The 20,999-nt window shown below is 62.6% G+C and overlaps 5 non-coding genes and 1 pseudogene across 5 annotated transcripts; all 6 read left to right on the top strand.

Annotated features, from left to right (window-relative positions):
- The first annotated feature begins 76 nt into the window (after positions 1–76).
- On the top strand, positions 77–195 carry LOC142869385 (5S ribosomal RNA). The gene has a single exon (XR_012918015.1). It is a non-coding gene; the product is annotated as a 5S ribosomal RNA (ribosomal RNA).
- Positions 196–3,959: 3,764 nt separating this feature from the next.
- LOC142869387 (uncharacterized) lies at positions 3,960–4,078 on the top strand (annotated as a pseudogene).
- Positions 4,079–7,845: 3,767 nt separating this feature from the next.
- On the top strand, positions 7,846–7,964 carry LOC142869384 (5S ribosomal RNA). The gene has a single exon (XR_012918014.1). It is a non-coding gene; the product is annotated as a 5S ribosomal RNA (ribosomal RNA).
- A 3,767-nt stretch (positions 7,965–11,731) lies between these two features.
- Positions 11,732–11,850, top strand: LOC142869383 (5S ribosomal RNA). The gene has a single exon (XR_012918013.1). It is a non-coding gene; the product is annotated as a 5S ribosomal RNA (ribosomal RNA).
- Positions 11,851–15,612: 3,762 nt separating this feature from the next.
- On the top strand, positions 15,613–15,731 carry LOC142869382 (5S ribosomal RNA). The gene has a single exon (XR_012918012.1). It is a non-coding gene; the product is annotated as a 5S ribosomal RNA (ribosomal RNA).
- Positions 15,732–19,441: 3,710 nt separating this feature from the next.
- LOC142869381 (5S ribosomal RNA) lies at positions 19,442–19,560 on the top strand. The gene has a single exon (XR_012918011.1). It is a non-coding gene; the product is annotated as a 5S ribosomal RNA (ribosomal RNA).
- Positions 19,561–20,999: the final 1,439 nt, after the last annotated feature.

Genomic DNA, 20,999 nt, shown 5'->3' with positions numbered 1-20,999 from the left:
CTGGGGCGGGAGGCGGCGGCGGGGAAGCCCAGAGAGGCTCGGCTTCTCGAGCGGGGCAGGGGCGCCCTCCGCCGCCGTCTAGGGCCACACCACCCTGAACGCCCCCGATCTCGTCTGGTCTCGGAAGCTAAGCAGGGTCGGGCCTGGTTAGTACTTGGATGGGAGACCGCCTGGGAATACCGGGTGCCACAGGCTGCTGCTTTTTTTTTTTTTTTTTTTTGCCTCTTGTTCTGTCCCCTTTCTGGGAGCGCGGCGGCGGCCCGGGGTGCGGGTCACCCCCACTCTCAGCGCCCGCGCGGTGCCTGGCGCCCCAGCCCGCACCGTGGGGCCTCCTCTTGTCCCAAGCCGCGACACCGCCGCCACGCGGCAGCATGCGTGGCATCTGGACTGTCAGGTCTCAGACCAAAGGTCTGCTCTGTGGGAACCGACACGCTGGAGGAAACCTTGAGAGTCTGAGAGGGGAGGGAGTTCCAGAAGAAGGCCAGGATGTCATTTTGAGGGAGTATGTGACCAGAACTCGTCCCGTTGCTTTTGGGGTTCTATGGGCTACACGCAGGAATCTTTGGTGGTGGCACCTGATGTTGGGGGATCCGGAGTCACACCCAGACCTGCTCCACAGGCCTCCTTTTACTTTTCTCTTCGGATTCATTATTTTTAAAAAGTGTCTCTTACCTCTATGATTGCATTTTCTTTTCTCTCTCTCTTCAAGCAGATGATGGGAGTACAAGTATTCAGGTGACATGTGTTGCCCGTGCCCCCCTCCCCCCTGTGTTCTTTTTTTTTTTTTTTTTTGAGACAGAGTCTCGTTTTGCTGCCCAGGCTAGAGTGAGTGCCATGGCGTCAGCCTAGCTCACAGCAACCTCAATCTCCGGGCTCAAGCAATCCTGCTGCCTCAGCCTCCCGAGTAGTTGGGACTACAGGCATGCACCACCACGCCCGGCTGTGTTTTTCTATATATATTAGTTGGCCAATTAATTTCTTTCTATTTTTAGTAGAGACGGGGTCTCGCTCTTGCTCAGGCTGGTTTCGAACTCCTGACCTGGAGCAATCCGCCCGCCTCGGCCTCCCAGAGAGCTAGGATTACAGGCGTGAGCCACCGCGCCCGGCCCCCCCCCCTGTGTTCTTATTCATATACCTCTCATGTTGTTCCAGCGTATTGTGGGGGTACCAATGTTAAGGTCGGGTGCCTTGCCCTCTCCAAGCCTCCCCCCTCGGGTCAGAGCTTCAAGTGCGCCCATCCCCCAGTCGGTGCGCACCCACCCCATGCCTAATGGATGTGTATGCCCCTCCCCTCCCCCCACCCGCCCGACACCCACCCGATGAAGGTGACTCCTCTCTGTCCACTTAGGCGTCCATCCGTTCGTACCAATTTGCTGGTGAGCGCGCTCACGTGGTGCTCGTGTGTCCATTCTTGGGATACCTGGCTTACTGGAACGGGTTCCAGCTCTGGCCAGGAGAACACGAGAGGCGCCCTCTCACCGCTGCTCCTCACAGCCGAATGGCACTCCGTGGTGTCCACGCGCCACATTTTATTGATGCACTCCTGGATGGATGGGCACTCGGGTGGCTTCCACGTCTTTGCGATTGTGAATTGTGCCCTAACTGTCACCCTAACCCTTACCCAGCCCCCGTCTCCTCTGCCCCTGCCTGAGGCACTCCTCCCCGGCCAGGCCCGTCACTGTCCTGGGCCCCCGCCTGACCGGCTCCTCCCCGCCCGGCCTGTCACCGTCCTCTGCCCCTGCCTGACATGCTCCTTCCCGCCCGCCCGGCCTCTCACCGTCCTCGGCCCCTGCCTGACCGGCTCCTCCGTCGCCTGGGCCTTCCAAGGGCTTGGTGTGGACGCTGCTTCCAGGAAGCCCTCCAGAAACCCGGCAGCAGGGTGGCCGCAGCAGTCTCCAGCAGCCGTCCCTAAGTCGCGTGAGTGCGGGGGACGTGCCCCCGCTGTGCCGCGGGGGCCCAGCCTGGTGTCTTCCCTGAGGCCCTGCGGCTGCCGGCTGGGCTGCCGCTCCCCGCAAGGGGAGAGCCGCGGAGGAGGTGGGGACCGCCTCCTGATGGGGACGTACACGCAGCTCTCCACGTCGGATTCCGGGGCTCTCTGTCCTGCCCGAAGGCCCAGCTGGCCTGCGGGTCCTTAGAGTGGCAAAAACATCCGAAAACTGAGATTGAGGGTCCGGTGGGTGTCTGCACTTTTGTGCTGGGCACCCCAGGGAGGCCCGGGGGCTGGCTGGACAACGTGGTCTGCTGGGCGGGGGGGGGGGGTGGAGGAGCAACTGATGCCCTTTGCACTTTGGGTAGCAAGAGTCTGAGGTGTCTCTGAGCCCTGTGCCCTGTGGGGGGGGGCCGGGGGGGAGGAGGAGGAGGAGGACGTGGGAAGGGCCAGGGCCTGCAGTCCTGTTCCCGGGGTGGCACGGCAAGTGGCTTCTTCCACAGGCTGCTTGGCCTGGGCTCCCTGCACCTGGGCCTTTGGAGGACCGGCCCTGTGCTTGCCAACACTTCCTGCAGGGACCCAGAGCTGGGAGGTGGCATCTCTCAGCCCTGGGTCGGGCAGAGCCCCAGCGGGCCATGCCCACAACCTCTCTCAGCACCGGTCCCCCAGAAGGCTCCTTTGGGACCAGGATTCTCTTGCGGTGACTCTTTAAGGTCTGGCCCCTGGATGGAGGGGCACCAGGAGTAGAGGAGCAGGAAGGGGAAGGGGGTGGCCATGCGAGGGGACGCTTTGATTCCGAGTCCCAGCTTCAGCCTGATCCTCCTGGGAACCCCGCTCTGAGACCAGGAGCCGGGCTTCGCATTCCCACAGCAGCCAGTCGTGGGCTGAGGACACCTGGGGCGTTGGGAACTCCCTGGCTTCTCCTGGGTTTAACGTCTAGAGCTGCTTGTGAATCGCGCCGCCACACACACCCGAGCGCAGGTGTCTTCCGCACAGACTGCGGGCCTCGCTCTTCTGAATGCCGCTAGCTCGCCACCCACCCACCCACGGGTGAACCTGGTCAGGGTGCTTTCTCTAAGGGGCAGACTCTTTTCCGGGCGGGCTACCGGTGTCTCTGTTTGCTCGTTTCTTTCTTCCATTTCGGGAAAGTCTTCCTTGCTGGGTGTGGAAATCTCCTATGCCTTCCCTCGCCTATTCTGTCAGCTTTCAAATTCTCTTTCAGTTGCCACCCTCACAGATGGATTAGGAAACTCTTTCCGGTGCACTCATTAGTGAAATGACCTCCAGGAAGCTGGAATCCAATATCTAATGGCCGATTTTTAGCGAGTCCACACGCCAGGGTGGTCGGGGTCCAATGCAGCCCCGGCCAGGCCCAGGCCCCTTGGACTGGGCCACAGGAGGACACGGAGGAGGGTCCCGGCCCCCACGAAGCGGTGCCGGCAGTTCTCCACGGGCTTGGGCGTTTTCCAGAGGTAGGAGATGGAGGGGACTGATTTCTTCAGCGCCCCCCAAACCACGCCACCCCACCCCACCCATGGGACACATCCCCAGAGAGAGACGCCCCATACACTGGCTGTGCCCCAGCCCTGGCCCGGGGGGAATAGGCGGCAGCCCACCCACAGGGCGAGGGGGGGGGGCGCAGCTGAAAGGGGTTGTGGGGGAGGGCGGCCCCTGGCTGGGGTCAAAGGGCGAGCGTCCCGCGCGTGCGCAGTCAGCGGGAGGCAGCGACGCGCTGGGGGTGGGCAGCGGGTAGGTGAAGGAGGCCGGGCGAGGAGACGAGGGGGGCTGGGAGGGCTCCACCTTGGCGAGTCCAGCCGTGGAGGCGCATCTTGTGTGAGTGTGAGTGAGTGTGAGTGTGTGTGTGTGTATAGAGAGACAGCCCCCCGCCCCGCCCCGCCCCGCCCCGCCCATCACCCCCGTCCCTGCGAACTCAACCGGCCCGGCCCGGCGCGGGGCCTGGGGCGGGAGGCGGCGGCGGGGAAGCCCAGAGAGGCTCGGCTTCTCGAGCGGGGCAGGGGCGCCCTCCGCCGCCGTCTAGGGCCACACCACCCTGAACCCCCCCGATCTCGTCTGGTCTCGGAAGCTAAGCAGGGTCGGGCCTGGTTAGTACTTGGATGGGAGACCGCCTGGGAATACCGGGTGCCACAGGCTGCTGCTTTTTTTTTTTTTTTTTTTTGCCTCTTGTTCTGTCCCCTTTCTGGGAGCGCGGCGGCGGCCCGGGGTGCGGGTCACCCCCACTCTCAGCGCCCGCGCGGTGCCTGGCGCCCCAGCCCGCACCGTGGGGCCTCCTCTTGTCCCAAGCCGCGACACCGCCGCCACGCGGCAGCATGCGTGGCATCTGGACTGTCAGGTCTCAGACCAAAGGTCTGCTCTGTGGGAACCGACACGCTGGAGGAAACCTTGAGAGTCTGAGAGGGGAGGGAGTTCCAGAAGAAGGCCAGGATGTCATTTTGAGGGAGTATGTGACCAGAACTCGTCCCGTTGCTTTTGGGGTTCTATGGGCTACACGCAGGAATCTTTGGTGGTGGCACCTGATGTTGGGGGATCCGGAGTCACACCCAGACCTGCTCCACAGGCCTCCTTTTACTTTTCTCTTCGGATTCATTATTTTTAAAAAGTGTCTCTTACCTCTATGATTGCATTTTCTTTTCTCTCTCTCTTCAAGCAGATGATGGGAGTACAAGTATTCAGGTGACATGTGTTGCCCGTGCCCCCCTCCCCCCTGTGTTCTTTTTTTTTTTTTTTTTTGAGACAGAGTCTCGTTTTGCTGCCCAGGCTAGAGTGAGTGCCATGGCGTCAGCCTAGCTCACAGCAACCTCAATCTCCGGGCTCAAGCAATCCTGCTGCCTCAGCCTCCCGAGTAGTTGGGACTACAGGCATGCACCACCACGCCCGGCTGTGTTTTTCTATATATATTAGTTGGCCAATTAATTTCTTTCTATTTTTAGTAGAGACGGGGTCTCGCTCTTGCTCAGGCTGGTTTCGAACTCCTGACCTGGAGCAATCCGCCCGCCTCGGCCTCCCAGAGAGCTAGGATTACAGGCGTGAGCCACCGCGCCCGGCCCCCCCCCCTGTGTTCTTATTCATATACCTCTCATGTTGTTCCAGCGTATTGTGGGGGTACCAATGTTAAGGTCGGGTGCCTTGCCCTCTCCAAGCCTCCCCCCTCGGGTCAGAGCTTCAAGTGCGCCCATCCCCCAGTCGGTGCGCACCCACCCCATGCCTAATGGATGTGTATGCCCCTCCCCTCCCCCCACCCGCCCGACACCCACCCGATGAAGGTGACTCCTCTCTGTCCACTTAGGCGTCCATCCGTTCGTACCAATTTGCTGGTGAGCGCGCTCACGTGGTGCTCGTGTGTCCATTCTTGGGATACCTGGCTTACTGGAACGGGTTCCAGCTCTGGCCAGGAGAACACGAGAGGCGCCCTCTCACCGCTGCTCCTCACAGCCGAATGGCACTCCGTGGTGTCCACGCGCCACATTTTATTGATGCACTCCTGGATGGATGGGCACTCGGGTGGCTTCCACGTCTTTGCGATTGTGAATTGTGCCCTAACTGTCACCCTAACCCTTACCCAGCCCCCGTCTCCTCTGCCCCTGCCTGAGGCACTCCTCCCCGGCCAGGCCCGTCACTGTCCTGGGCCCCCGCCTGACCGGCTCCTCCCCGCCCGGCCTGTCACCGTCCTCTGCCCCTGCCTGACATGCTCCTTCCCGCCCGCCCGGCCTCTCACCGTCCTCGGCCCCTGCCTGACCGGCTCCTCCGTCGCCTGGGCCTTCCAAGGGCTTGGTGTGGACGCTGCTTCCAGGAAGCCCTCCAGAAACCCGGCAGCAGGGTGGCCGCAGCAGTCTCCAGCAGCCGTCCCTAAGTCGCGTGAGTGCGGGGGACGTGCCCCCGCTGTGCCGCGGGGGCCCAGCCTGGTGTCTTCCCTGAGGCCCTGCGGCTGCCGGCTGGGCTGCCGCTCCCCGCAAGGGGAGAGCCGCGGAGGAGGTGGGGACCGCCTCCTGATGGGGACGTACACGCAGCTCTCCACGTCGGATTCCGGGGCTCTCTGTCCTGCCCGAAGGCCCAGCTGGCCTGCGGGTCCTTAGAGTGGCAAAAACATCCGAAAACTGAGATTGAGGGTCCGGTGGGTGTCTGCACTTTTGTGCTGGGCACCCCAGGGAGGCCCGGGGGCTGGCTGGACAACGTGGTCTGCTGGGCGGGGGGGGGGGGGGGGTGGAGGAGCAACTGATGCCCTTTGCACTTTGGGTAGCAAGAGTCTGAGGTGTCTCTGAGCCCTGTGCCCTGTGGGGGGGGGCCGGGGGGGAGGAGGAGGAGGAGGACGTGGGAAGGGCCAGGGCCTGCAGTCCTGTTCCCGGGGTGGCACGGCAAGTGGCTTCTTCCACAGGCTGCTTGGCCTGGGCTCCCTGCACCTGGGCCTTTGGAGGACCGGCCCTGTGCTTGCCAACACTTCCTGCAGGGACCCAGAGCTGGGAGGTGGCATCTCTCAGCCCTGGGTCGGGCAGAGCCCCAGCGGGCCATGCCCACAACCTCTCTCAGCACCGGTCCCCCAGAAGGCTCCTTTGGGACCAGGATTCTCTTGCGGTGACTCTTTAAGGTCTGGCCCCTGGATGGAGGGGCACCAGGAGTAGAGGAGCAGGAAGGGGAAGGGGGTGGCCATGCGAGGGGACGCTTTGATTCCGAGTCCCAGCTTCAGCCTGATCCTCCTGGGAACCCCGCTCTGAGACCAGGAGCCGGGCTTCGCATTCCCACAGCAGCCAGTCGTGGGCTGAGGACACCTGGGGCGTTGGGAACTCCCTGGCTTCTCCTGGGTTTAACGTCTAGAGCTGCTTGTGAATCGCGCCGCCACACACACCCGAGCGCAGGTGTCTTCCGCACAGACTGCGGGCCTCGCTCTTCTGAATGCCGCTAGCTCGCCACCCACCCACCCACGGGTGAACCTGGTCAGGGTGCTTTCTCTAAGGGGCAGACTCTTTTCCGGGTGGGCTACCGGTGTCTCTGTTTGCTCGTTTCTTTCTTCCATTTCGGGAAAGTCTTCCTTGCTGGGTGTGGAAATCTCCTATGCCTTCCCTCGCCTATTCTGTCAGCTTTCAAATTCTCTTTCAGTTGCCACCCTCACAGATGGATTAGGAAACTCTTTCCGGTGCACTCATTAGTGAAATGACCTCCAGGAAGCTGGAATCCAATATCTAATGGCCGATTTTTAGCGAGTCCACACGCCAGGGTGGTCGGGGTCCAATGCAGCCCCGGCCAGGCCCAGGCCCCTTGGACTGGGCCACAGGAGGACACGGAGGAGGGTCCCGGCCCCCACGAAGCGGTGCCGGCAGTTCTCCACGGGCTTGGGCGTTTTCCAGAGGTAGGAGATGGAGGGGACTGATTTCTTCAGCGCCCCCCAAACCACGCCACCCCACCCCACCCATGGGACACATCCCCAGAGAGAGACGCCCCATACACTGGCTGTGCCCCAGCCCTGGCCCGGGGGGAATAGGCGGCAGCCCACCCACAGGGCGAGGGGGGGGGCGCAGCTGAAAGGGGTTGTGGGGGAGGGCGGCCCCTGGCTGGGGTCAAAGGGCGAGCGTCCCGCGCGTGCGCAGTCAGCGGGAGGCAGCGACGCGCTGGGGGTGGGCAGCGGGTAGGTGAAGGAGGCCGGGCGAGGAGACGAGGGGGGCTGGGAGGGCTCCACCTTGGCGAGTCCAGCCGTGGAGGCGCATCTTGTGTGAGTGTGAGTGAGTGTGAGTGTGTGTGTGTGTATAGAGAGACAGCCCCCCGCCCCGCCCCGCCCCGCCCCGCCCATCACCCCCGTCCCTGCGAACTCAACCGGCCCGGCCCGGCGCGGGGCCTGGGGCGGGAGGCGGCGGCGGGGAAGCCCAGAGAGGCTCGGCTTCTCGAGCGGGGCAGGGGCGCCCTCCGCCGCCGTCTAGGGCCACACCACCCTGAACGCCCCCGATCTCGTCTGGTCTCGGAAGCTAAGCAGGGTCGGGCCTGGTTAGTACTTGGATGGGAGACCGCCTGGGAATACCGGGTGCCACAGGCTGCTGCTTTTTTTTTTTTTTTTTTTTGCCTCTTGTTCTGTCCCCTTTCTGGGAGCGCGGCGGCGGCCCGGGGTGCGGGTCACCCCCACTCTCAGCGCCCGCGCGGTGCCTGGCGCCCCAGCCCGCACCGTGGGGCCTCCTCTTGTCCCAAGCCGCGACACCGCCGCCACGCGGCAGCATGCGTGGCATCTGGACTGTCAGGTCTCAGACCAAAGGTCTGCTCTGTGGGAACCGACACGCTGGAGGAAACCTTGAGAGTCTGAGAGGGGAGGGAGTTCCAGAAGAAGGCCAGGATGTCATTTTGAGGGAGTATGTGACCAGAACTCGTCCCGTTGCTTTTGGGGTTCTATGGGCTACACGCAGGAATCTTTGGTGGTGGCACCTGATGTTGGGGGATCCGGAGTCACACCCAGACCTGCTCCACAGGCCTCCTTTTACTTTTCTCTTCGGATTCATTATTTTTAAAAAGTGTCTCTTACCTCTATGATTGCATTTTCTTTTCTCTCTCTCTTCAAGCAGATGATGGGAGTACAAGTATTCAGGTGACATGTGTTGCCCGTGCCCCCCTCCCCCCTGTGTTCTTTTTTTTTTTTTTTTTTTGAGACAGAGTCTCGTTTTGCTGCCCAGGCTAGAGTGAGTGCCATGGCGTCAGCCTAGCTCACAGCAACCTCAATCTCCGGGCTCAAGCAATCCTGCTGCCTCAGCCTCCCGAGTAGTTGGGACTACAGGCATGCACCACCACGCCCGGCTGTGTTTTTCTATATATATTAGTTGGCCAATTAATTTCTTTCTATTTTTAGTAGAGACGGGGTCTCGCTCTTGCTCAGGCTGGTTTCGAACTCCTGACCTGGAGCAATCCGCCCGCCTCGGCCTCCCAGAGAGCTAGGATTACAGGCGTGAGCCACCGCGCCCGGCCCCCCCCCCTGTGTTCTTATTCATATACCTCTCATGTTGTTCCAGCGTATTGTGGGGGTACCAATGTTAAGGTCGGGTGCCTTGCCCTCTCCAAGCCTCCCCCCTCGGGTCAGAGCTTCAAGTGCGCCCATCCCCCAGTCGGTGCGCACCCACCCCATGCCTAATGGATGTGTATGCCCCTCCCCTCCCCCCACCCGCCCGACACCCACCCGATGAAGGTGACTCCTCTCTGTCCACTTAGGCGTCCATCCGTTCGTACCAATTTGCTGGTGAGCGCGCTCACGTGGTGCTCGTGTGTCCATTCTTGGGATACCTGGCTTACTGGAACGGGTTCCAGCTCTGGCCAGGAGAACACGAGAGGCGCCCTCTCACCGCTGCTCCTCACAGCCGAATGGCACTCCGTGGTGTCCACGCGCCACATTTTATTGATGCACTCCTGGATGGATGGGCACTCGGGTGGCTTCCACGTCTTTGCGATTGTGAATTGTGCCCTAACTGTCACCCTAACCCTTACCCAGCCCCCGTCTCCTCTGCCCCTGCCTGAGGCACTCCTCCCCGGCCAGGCCCGTCACTGTCCTGGGCCCCCGCCTGACCGGCTCCTCCCCGCCCGGCCTGTCACCGTCCTCTGCCCCTGCCTGACATGCTCCTTCCCGCCCGCCCGGCCTCTCACCGTCCTCGGCCCCTGCCTGACCGGCTCCTCCGTCGCCTGGGCCTTCCAAGGGCTTGGTGTGGACGCTGCTTCCAGGAAGCCCTCCAGAAACCCGGCAGCAGGGTGGCCGCAGCAGTCTCCAGCAGCCGTCCCTAAGTCGCGTGAGTGCGGGGGACGTGCCCCCGCTGTGCCGCGGGGGCCCAGCCTGGTGTCTTCCCTGAGGCCCTGCGGCTGCCGGCTGGGCTGCCGCTCCCCGCAAGGGGAGAGCCGCGGAGGAGGTGGGGACCGCCTCCTGATGGGGACGTACACGCAGCTCTCCACGTCGGATTCCGGGGCTCTCTGTCCTGCCCGAAGGCCCAGCTGGCCTGCGGGTCCTTAGAGTGGCAAAAACATCCGAAAACTGAGATTGAGGGTCCGGTGGGTGTCTGCACTTTTGTGCTGGGCACCCCAGGGAGGCCCGGGGGCTGGCTGGACAACGTGGTCTGCTGGGCGGGGGGGGGGGGGGTGGAGGAGCAACTGATGCCCTTTGCACTTTGGGTAGCAAGAGTCTGAGGTGTCTCTGAGCCCTGTGCCCTGTGGGGGGGGGCCGGGGGGGAGGAGGAGGAGGAGGACGTGGGAAGGGCCAGGGCCTGCAGTCCTGTTCCCGGGGTGGCACGGCAAGTGGCTTCTTCCACAGGCTGCTTGGCCTGGGCTCCCTGCACCTGGGCCTTTGGAGGACCGGCCCTGTGCTTGCCAACACTTCCTGCAGGGACCCAGAGCTGGGAGGTGGCATCTCTCAGCCCTGGGTCGGGCAGAGCCCCAGCGGGCCATGCCCACAACCTCTCTCAGCACCGGTCCCCCAGAAGGCTCCTTTGGGACCAGGATTCTCTTGCGGTGACTCTTTAAGGTCTGGCCCCTGGATGGAGGGGCACCAGGAGTAGAGGAGCAGGAAGGGGAAGGGGGTGGCCATGCGAGGGGACGCTTTGATTCCGAGTCCCAGCTTCAGCCTGATCCTCCTGGGAACCCCGCTCTGAGACCAGGAGCCGGGCTTCGCATTCCCACAGCAGCCAGTCGTGGGCTGAGGACACCTGGGGCGTTGGGAACTCCCTGGCTTCTCCTGGGTTTAACGTCTAGAGCTGCTTGTGAATCGCGCCGCCACACACACCCGAGCGCAGGTGTCTTCCGCACAGACTGCGGGCCTCGCTCTTCTGAATGCCGCTAGCTCGCCACCCACCCACCCACGGGTGAACCTGGTCAGGGTGCTTTCTCTAAGGGGCAGACTCTTTTCCGGGCGGGCTACCGGTGTCTCTGTTTGCTCGTTTCTTTCTTCCATTTCGGGAAAGTCTTCCTTGCTGGGTGTGGAAATCTCCTATGCCTTCCCTCGCCTATTCTGTCAGCTTTCAAATTCTCTTTCAGTTGCCACCCTCACAGATGGATTAGGAAACTCTTTCCGGTGCACTCATTAGTGAAATGACCTCCAGGAAGCTGGAATCCAATATCTAATGGCCGATTTTTAGCGAGTCCACACGCCAGGGTGGTCGGGGTCCAATGCAGCCCCGGCCAGGCCCAGGCCCCTTGGACTGGGCCACAGGAGGACACGGAGGAGGGTCCCGGCCCCCACGAAGCGGTGCCGGCAGTTCTCCACGGGCTTGGGCGTTTTCCAGAGGTAGGAGATGGAGGGGACTGATTTCTTCAGCGCCCCCCAAACCACGCCACCCCACCCCACCCATGGGACACATCCCCAGAGAGAGACGCCCCATACACTGGCTGTGCCCCAGCCCTGGCCCGGGGGGAATAGGCGGCAGCCCACCCACAGGGCGAGGGGGGGGGGCGCAGCTGAAAGGGGTTGTGGGGGAGGGCGGCCCCTGGCTGGGGTCAAAGGGCGAGCGTCCCGCGCGTGCGCAGTCAGCGGGAGGCAGCGACGCGCTGGGGGTGGGCAGCGGGTAGGTGAAGGAGGCCGGGCGAGGAGACGAGGGGGGCTGGGAGGGCTCCACCTTGGCGAGTCCAGCCGTGGAGGCGCATCTTGTGTGAGTGTGAGTGAGTGTGAGTGTGTGTGTGTGTATAGAGAGACAGCCCCCCGCCCCGCCCCGCCCCGCCCCGCCCATCACCCCCGTCCCTGCGAACTCAACCGGCCCGGCCCGGCGCGGGGCCTGGGGCGGGAGGCGGCGGCGGGGAAGCCCAGAGAGGCTCGGCTTCTCGAGCGGGGCAGGGGCGCCCTCCGCCGCCGTCTAGGGCCACACCACCCTGAACGCCCCCGATCTCGTCTGGTCTCGGAAGCTAAGCAGGGTCGGGCCTGGTTAGTACTTGGATGGGAGACCGCCTGGGAATACCGGGTGCCACAGGCTGCTGCTTTTTTTTTTTTTTTTTTTTTGCCTCTTGTTCTGTCCCCTTTCTGGGAGCGCGGCGGCGGCCCGGGGTGCGGGTCACCCCCACTCTCAGCGCCCGCGCGGTGCCTGGCGCCCCAGCCCGCACCGTGGGGCCTCCTCTTGTCCCAAGCCGCGACACCGCCGCCACGCGGCAGCATGCGTGGCATCTGGACTGTCAGGTCTCAGACCAAAGGTCTGCTCTGTGGGAACCGACACGCTGGAGGAAACCTTGAGAGTCTGAGAGGGGAGGGAGTTCCAGAAGAAGGCCAGGATGTCATTTTGAGGGAGTATGTGACCAGAACTCGTCCCGTTGCTTTTGGGGTTCTATGGGCTACACGCAGGAATCTTTGGTGGTGGCACCTGATGTTGGGGGATCCGGAGTCACACCCAGACCTGCTCCACAGGCCTCCTTTTACTTTTCTCTTCGGATTCATTATTTTTAAAAAGTGTCTCTTACCTCTATGATTGCATTTTCTTTTCTCTCTCTCTTCAAGCAGATGATGGGAGTACAAGTATTCAGGTGACATGTGTTGCCCGTGCCCCCCTCCCCCCTGTGTTCTTTTTTTTTTTTTTTTTTGAGACAGAGTCTCGTTTTGCTGCCCAGGCTAGAGTGAGTGCCATGGCGTCAGCCTAGCTCACAGCAACCTCAATCTCCGGGCTCAAGCAATCCTGCTGCCTCAGCCTCCCGAGTAGTTGGGACTACAGGCATGCACCACCACGCCCGGCTGTGTTTTTCTATATATATTAGTTGGCCAATTAATTTCTTTCTATTTTTAGTAGAGACGGGGTCTCGCTCTTGCTCAGGCTGGTTTCGAACTCCTGACCTGGAGCAATCCGCCCGCCTCGGCCTCCCAGAGAGCTAGGATTACAGGCGTGAGCCACCGCGCCCGGCCCCCCCCCCTGTGTTCTTATTCATATACCTCTCATGTTGTTCCAGCGTATTGTGGGGGTACCAATGTTAAGGTCGGGTGCCTTGCCCTCTCCAAGCCTCCCCCCTCGGGTCAGAGCTTCAAGTGCGCCCATCCCCCAGTCGGTGCGCACCCACCCCATGCCTAATGGATGTGTATGCCCCTCCCCTCCCCCCACCCGCCCGACACCCACCCGATGAAGGTGACTCCTCTCTGTCCACTTAGGCGTCCATCCGTTCGTACCAATTTGCTGGTGAGCGCGCTCACGTGGTGCTCGTGTGTCCATTCTTGGGATACCTGGCTTACTGGAACGGGTTCCAGCTCTGGCCAGGAGAACACGAGAGGCGCCCTCTCACCGCTGCTCCTCACAGCCGAATGGCACTCCGTGGTGTCCACGCGCCACATTTTATTGATGCACTCCTGGATGGATGGGCACTCGGGTGGCTTCCACGTCTTTGCGATTGTGAATTGTGCCCTAACTGTCACCCTAACCCTTACCCAGCCCCCGTCTCCTCTGCCCCTGCCTGAGGCACTCCTCCCCGGCCAGGCCCGTCACTGTCCTGGGCCCCCGCCTGACCGGCTCCTCCCCGCCCGGCCTGTCACCGTCCTCTGCCCCTGCCTGACATGCTCCTTCCCGCCCGCCCGGCCTCTCACCGTCCTCGGCCCCTGCCTGACCGGCTCCTCCGTCGCCTGGGCCTTCCAAGGGCTTGGTGTGGACGCTGCTTCCAGGAAGCCCTCCAGAAACCCGGCAGCAGGGTGGCCGCAGCAGTCTCCAGCAGCCGTCCCTAAGTCGCGTGAGTGCGGGGGACGTGCCCCCGCTGTGCCGCGGGGGCCCAGCCTGGTGTCTTCCCTGAGGCCCTGCGGCTGCCGGCTGGGCTGCCGCTCCCCGCAAGGGGAGAGCCGCGGAGGTGGGGACCGCCTCCTGATGGGGACGTACACGCAGCTCTCCACGTCGGATTCCGGGGCTCTCTGTCCTGCCCGAAGGCCCAGCTGGCCTGCGGGTCCTTAGAGTGGCAAAAACATCCGAAAACTGAGATTGAGGGTCCGGTGGGTGTCTGCACTTTTGTGCTGGGCACCCCAGGGAGGCCCGGGGGCTGGCTGGACAACGTGGTCTGCTGGGCGGGGGGGGGGGGTGGAGGAGCAACTCATGCCCTTTGCACTTTGGGTAGCAAGAGTCTGAGGTGTCTCTGAGCCCTGTGCCCTGTGGGGGGGGGCCGGGGGGGAGGAGGAGGAGGAGGACGTGGGAAGGGCCAGGGCCTGCAGTCCTGTTCCCGGGGTGGCACGGCAAGTGGCTTCTTCCACAGGCTGCTTGGCCTGGGCTCCCTGCACCTGGGCCTTTGGAGGACCGGCCCTGTGCTTGCCAACACTTCCTGCAGGGACCCAGAGCTGGGAGGTGGCATCTCTCAGCCCTGGGTCGGGCAGAGCCCCAGCGGGCCATGCCCACAACCTCTCTCAGCACCGGTCCCCCAGAAGGCTCCTTTGGGACCAGGATTCTCTTGCGGTGACTCTTTAAGGTCTGGCCCCTGGATGGAGGGGCACCAGGAGTAGAGGAGCAGGAAGGGGAAGGGGGTGGCCATGCGAGGGGACACTTTGAGGCCGAGTCCCAGCTTCAGCCTGATCCTCCTGGGAACCCCGCTCTGAGACCAGGAGCCGGGCTTCGCATTCCCACAGCAGCCAGTCGTGGGCTGAGGACACCTGGGGCGTTGGGAACTCCCTGGCTTCTCCTGGGTTTAACGTCTAGAGCTGCTTGTGAATCGCGCCGCCACACACACCCGAGCGCAGGTGTCTTCCGCACAGACTGCGGGCCTCGCTCTTCTGAATGCCGCTAGCTCGCCACCCACCCACCCACGGGTGAACCTGGTCAGGGTGCTTTCTCTAAGGGGCAGACTCTTTTCCGGGCGGGCTACCGGTGTCTCTGTTTGCTCGTTTCTTTCTTCCATTTCGGGAAAGTCTTCCTTGCTGGGTGTGGAAATCTCCTATGCCTTCCCTCGCCTATTCTGTCAGCTTTCAAATTCTCTTTCAGTTGCCACCCTCACAGATGGATTAGGAAACTCTTTCCGGTGCACTCATTAGTGAAATGACCTCCAGGAAGCTGGAATCCAATATCTAATGGCCGATTTTTAGCGAGTCCACACGCCAGGGTGGTCGGGGTCCAATGCAGCCCCGGCCAGGCCCAGGCCCCTTGGACTGGGCCACAGGAGGACACGGAGGAGGGTCCCGGCCCCCACGAAGCGGTGCCGGCAGTTGTCCACGGGCTTGGGCGTTTTCCAGAGGTAGGAGATGGAGGGGACTGATTTCTTCAGCGCCCCCCAAACCACGCCACCCCACCCCACCCATGGGACACATCCCCAGAGAGAGACGCCCCATACACTGGCTGTGCCCCAGCCCTGGCCCGGGGGGAATAGGCGGCAGCCCACCCACAGGGCGAGGGGGGGGGGCGCAGCTGAAAGGGGTTGTGGGGGAGGGCGGCCCCTGGCTGGGGTCAAAGGGCGAGCGTCCCGCGCGTGCGCAGTCAGCGGGAGGCAGCGACGCGCTGGGGGTGGGCAGCGGGTAGGTGAAGGAGGCCGGGCGAGGAGACGAGGGGGGCTGGGAGGGCTCCACCTTGGCGAGTCCAGCCGTGGAGGCGCATCTTGTGTGAGTGTGAGTGAGTGTGAGTGTGTGTGTGTGTATAGAGAGACAGCCCCCCGCCCCGCCCCGCCCCGCCCCGCCCATCACCCCCGTCCCTGCGAACTCAACCGGCCCGGCCCGGCGCGGGGCCTGGGGCGGGAGGCGGCGGCGGGGAAGCCCAGAGAGGCTCGGCTTCTCGAGCGGGGCAGGGGCGCCCTCCGCCGCCGTCTAGGGCCACACCACCCTGAACGCCCCCGATCTCGTCTGGTCTCGGAAGCTAAGCAGGGTCGGGCCTGGTTAGTACTTGGATGGGAGACCGCCTGGGAATACCGGGTGCCACAGGCTGCTGCTTTTTTTTTTTTTTTTTTTGCCTCTTGTTCTGTCCCCTTTCTGGGAGCGCGGCGGCGGCCCGGGGTGCGGGTCACCCCCACTCTCAGCGCCCGCGCGGTGCCTGGCGCCCCAGCCCGCACCGTGGGGCCTCCTCTTGTCCCAAGCCGCGACACCGCCGCCACGCGGCAGCATGCGTGGCATCTGGACTGTCAGGTCTCAGACCAAAGGTCTGCTCTGTGGGAACCGACACGCTGGAGGAAACCTTGAGAGTCTGAGAGGGGAGGGAGTTCCAGAAGAAGGCCAGGATGTCATTTTGAGGGAGTATGTGACCAGAACTCGTCCCGTTGCTTTTGGGGTTCTATGGGCTACACGCAGGAATCTTTGGTGGTGGCACCTGATGTTGGGGGATCCGGAGTCACACCCAGACCTGCTCCACAGGCCTCCTTTTACTTTTCTCTTCGGATTCATTATTTTTAAAAAGTGTCTCTTACCTCTATGATTGCATTTTCTTTTCTCTCTCTCTTCAAGCAGATGATGGGAGTACAAGTATTCAGGTGACATGTGTTGCCCGTGCCCCCCTCCCCCCTGTGTTCTTTTTTTTTTTTTTTTTTGAGACAGAGTCTCGTTTTGCTGCCCAGGCTAGAGTGAGTGCCATGGCGTCAGCCTAGCTCACAGCAACCTCAATCTCCGGGCTCAAGCAATCCTGCTGCCTCAGCCTCCCGAGTAGTTGGGACTACAGGCATGCACCACCACGCCCGGCTGTGTTTTTCTATATATATTAGTTGGCCAATTAATTTCTTTCTATTTTTAGTAGAGACGGGGTCTCGCTCTTGCTCAGGCTGGTTTCGAACTCCTGACCTGGAGCAATCCGCCCGCCTCGGCCTCCCAGAGAGCTAGGATTACAGGCGTGAGCCACCGCGCCCGGCCCCCCCCCCCCTGTGTTCTTATTCATATACCTCTCATGTTGTTCCAGCGTATTGTGGGGGTACCAATGTTAAGGTCGGGTGCCTTGCCCTCTCCAAGCCTCCCCCCTCGGGTCAGAGCTTCAAGTGCGCCCATCCCCCAGTCGGTGCGCACCCACCCCATGCCTAATGGATGTGTATGCCCCTCCCCTCCCCCCACCCGCCCGACACCCACCCGATGAAGGTGACTCCTCTCTGTCCACTTAGGCGTCCATCCGTTCGTACCAATTTGCTGGTGAGCGCGCTCACGTGGTGCTCGTGTGTCCATTCTTGGGATACCTGGCTTACTGGAACGGGTTCCAGCTCTGGCCAGGAGAACACGAGAGGCGCCCTCTCACCGCTGCTCCTCACAGCCGAATGGCACTCCGTGGTGTCCACGCGCCACATTTTATTGATGCACTCCTGGATGGATGGGCACTCGGGTGGCTTCCACGTCTTTGCGATTGTGAATTGTGCCCTAACTGTCACCCTAACCCTTACCCAGCCCCCGTCTCCTCTGCCCCTGCCTGAGGCACTCCTCCCCGGCCAGGCCCGTCACTGTCCTGGGCCCCCGCCTGACCGGCTCCTCCCCGCCCGGCCTCTCACCGTCCTCGGCCCCTGCCTGACCGGCTCCTCCGTCGCCTGGGCCTTCCAAGGGCTTGGTGTGGACGCTGCTTCCAGGAAGCCCTCCAGAAACCCGGCAGCAGGGTGGCCGCAGCAGTCTCCAGCAGCCGTCCCTAAGTCGCGTGAGTGCGGGGGACGTGCCCCCGCTGTGCCGCGGGGGCCCAGCCTGGTGTCTTCCCTGAGGCCCTGCGGCTGCCGGCTGGGCTGCCGCTCCCCGCAAGGGGAGAGCCGCGGAGGTGGGGACCGCCTCCTGATGGGGACGTACACGCAGCTCTCCACGTCGGATTCCGGGGCTCTCTGTCCTGCCCGAAGGCCCAGCTGGCCTGCGGGTCCTTAGAGTGGCAAAAACATCCGAAAACTGAGATTGAGGGTCCGGTGGGTGTCTGCACTTTTGTGCTGGGCACCCCAGGGAGGCCCGGGGGCTGGCTGGACAACGTGGTCTGCTGGGCGGGGGGGGGGGGGTGGAGGAGCAACTGATGCCCTTTGCACTTTGGGTAGCAAGAGTCTGAGGTGTCTCTGAGCCCTGTGCCCTGTGGGGGGGGGGCCGGGGGGGAGGAGGAGGAGGAGGACGTGGGAAGGGCCAGGGCCTGCAGTCCTGTTCCCGGGGTGGCACGGCAAGTGGCTTCTTCCACAGGCTGCTTGGCCTGGGCTCCCTGCACCTGGGCCTTTGGAGGACCGGCCCTGTGCTTGCCAACACTTCCTGCAGGGACCCAGAGCTGGGAGGTGGCATCTCTCAGCCCTGGGTCGGGCAGAGCCCCAGCGGGCCATGCCCACAACCTCTCTCAGCACCGGTCCCCCAGAAGGCTCCTTTGGGACCAGGATTCTCTTGCGGTGACTCTTTAAGGTCTGGCCCCTGGATGGAGGGGCACCAGGAGTAGAGGAGCAGGAAGGGGAAGGGGGTGGCCATGCGAGGGGACACTTTGAGGCCGAGTCCCAGCTTCAGCCTGATCCTCCTGGGAACCCCGCTCTGAGACCAGGAGCCGGGCTTCGCATTCCCACAGCAGCCAGTCGTGGGCTGAGGACACCTGGGGCGTTGGGAACTCCCTGGCTTCTCCTTGGTTTAACGTCTAGAGCTGCTTGTGAATCGCGCCGCCACACACACCCGAGCGCAGGTGTCTTCCGCACAGACTGCGGGCCTCGCTCTTCTGAATGCCGCTAGCTCGCCACCCACCCACCCACGGGTGAACCTGGTCAGGGTGCTTTCTCTAAGGGGCAGACTCTTTTCCGGGCGGGCTACCGGTGTCTCTGTTTGCTCGTTTCTTTCTTCCATTTCGGGAAAGTCTTCCTTGCTGGGTGTGGAAATCTCCTATGCCTTCCCTCGCCTATTCTGTCAGCTTTCAAATTCTCTTTCAGTTGCCACCCTCACAGATGGATTAGGAAACTCTTTCCGGTGCACTCATTAGTGAAATGACCTCCAGGAAGCTGGAATCCAATATCTAATGGCCGATTTTTAGCGAGTCCACACGCCAGGGTGGTCGGGGTCCAATGCAGCCCCGGCCAGGCCCAGGCCCCTTGGACTGGGCCACAGGAGGACACGGAGGAGGGTCCCGGCCCCCACGAAGCGGTGCCGGCAGTTCTCCACGGGCTTGGGCGTTTTCCAGAGGTAGGAGATGGAGGGGACTGATTTCTTCAGCGCCCCCCAAACCACGCCACCCCACCCCACCCATGGGACACATCCCCAGAGAGAGACGCCCCATACACTGGCTGTGCCCCAGCCCTGGCCCGGGGGAATAGGCGGCAGCCCACCCACAGGGCGAGGGGGGGGCGCAGCTGAAAGGGGTTGTGGGGGAGGGCGGCCCCTGGCTGGGGTCAAAGGGCGAGCGTCCCGCGCGTGCGCAGTCAGCGGGAGGCAGCGACGCGCTGGGGGTGGGCAGCGGGTAGGTGAAGGAGGCCGGGCGAGGAGACGAGGGGGGCTGGGAGGGCTCCACCTTGGCGAGTCCAGCCGTGGAGGCGCATCTTGTGTGAGTGTGAGTGAGTGTGAGTGTGTGTGTGTGTATAGAGAGACAGCCCCCCGCCCCGCCCCGCCCCGCCCCGCCCATCACCCCCGTCCCTGCGAACTCAACCGGCCCGGCCCGGCGCGGGGCCTGGGGCGGGAGGCGGCGGCGGGGAAGCCCAGAGAGGCTCGGCTTCTCGAGCGGGGCAGGGGCGCCCTCCGCCGCCGTCTAGGGCCACACCACCCTGAACGCCCCCGATCTCGTCTGGTCTCGGAAGCTAAGCAGGGTCGGGCCTGGTTAGTACTTGGATGGGAGACCGCCTGGGAATACCGGGTGCCACAGGCTGCTGCTTTTTTTTTTTTTTTTTTTTTGCCTCTTGTTCTGTCCCCTTTCTGGGAGCGCGGCGGCGGCCCGGGGTGCGGGTCACCCCCACTCTCAGCGCCCGCGCGGTGCCTGGCGCCCCAGCCCGCACCGTGGGGCCTCCTCTTGTCCCAAGCCGCGACACCGCCGCCACGCGGCAGCATGCGTGGCATCTGGACTGTCAGGTCTCAGACCAAAGGTCTGCTCTGTGGGAACCGACACGCTGGAGGAAACCTTGAGAGTCTGAGAGGGGAGGGAGTTCCAGAAGAAGGCCAGGATGTCATTTTGAGGGAGTATGTGACCAGAACTCGTCCCGTTGCTTTTGGGGTTCTATGGGCTACACGCAGGAATCTTTGGTGGTGGCACCTGATGTTGGGGGATCCGGAGTCACACCCAGACCTGCTCCACAGGCCTCCTTTTACTTTTCTCTTCGGATTCATTATTTTTAAAAAGTGTCTCTTACCTCTATGATTGCATTTTCTTTTCTCTCTCTCTTCAAGCAGATGATGGGAGTACAAGTATTCAGGTGACATGTGTTGCCCGTGCCCCCCTCCCCCCTGTGTTCTTTTTTTTTTTTTTTTTTGAGACAGAGTCTCGTTTTGCTGCCCAGGCTAGAGTGAGTGCCATGGCGTCAGCCTAGCTCACAGCAACCTCAATCTCCGGGCTCAAGCAATCCTGCTGCCTCAGCCTCCCGAGTAGTTGGGACTACAGGCATGCACCACCACGCCCGGCTGTGTTTTTCTATATATATTAGTTGGCCAATTAATTTCTTTCTATTTTTAGTAGAGACGGGGTCTCGCTCTTGCTCAGGCTGGTTTCGAACTCCTGACCTGGAGCAATCCGCCCGCCTCGGCCTCCCAGAGAGCTAGGATTACAGGCGTGAGCCACCGCGCCCGGCCCCCCCCCCTGTGTTCTTATTCATATACCTCTCATGTTGTTCCAGCGTATTGTGGGGGTACCAATGTTAAGGTCGGGTGCCTTGCCCTCTCCAAGCCTCCCCCCTCGGGTCAGAGCTTCAAGTGCGCCCATCCCCCAGTCGGTGCGCACCCACCCCATGCCTAATGGATGTGTATGCCCCTCCCCTCCCCCCACCCGCCCGACACCCACCCGATGAAGGTGACTCCTCTCTGTCCACTTAGGCGTCCATCCGTTCGTACCAATTTGCTGGTGAGCGCGCTCACGTGGTGCTCGTGTGTCCATTCTTGGGATACCTGGCTTACTGGAACGGGTTCCAGCTCTGGCCAGGAGAACACGAGAGGCGCCCTCTCACCGCTGCTCCTCACAGCCGAATGGCACTCCGTGGTGTCCACGCGCCACATTTTATTGATGCACTCCTGGATGGATGGGCACTCGGGTGGCTTCCACGTCTTTGCGATTGTGAATTGTGCCCTAACTGTCACCCTAACCCTTACCCAGCCCCCGTC

This window comes from Microcebus murinus, unplaced genomic scaffold (assembly GCF_040939455.1).
Source record: "Microcebus murinus isolate Inina unplaced genomic scaffold, M.murinus_Inina_mat1.0 scaf073_hap2_Mmur4.0, whole genome shotgun sequence".
Classification (NCBI taxonomy): Eukaryota; Metazoa; Chordata; class Mammalia; order Primates; family Cheirogaleidae; genus Microcebus; species Microcebus murinus.
Note: the sequence above shows the minus strand (reverse complement) of the source record. Positions and strands in the feature narration are given on the sequence as shown.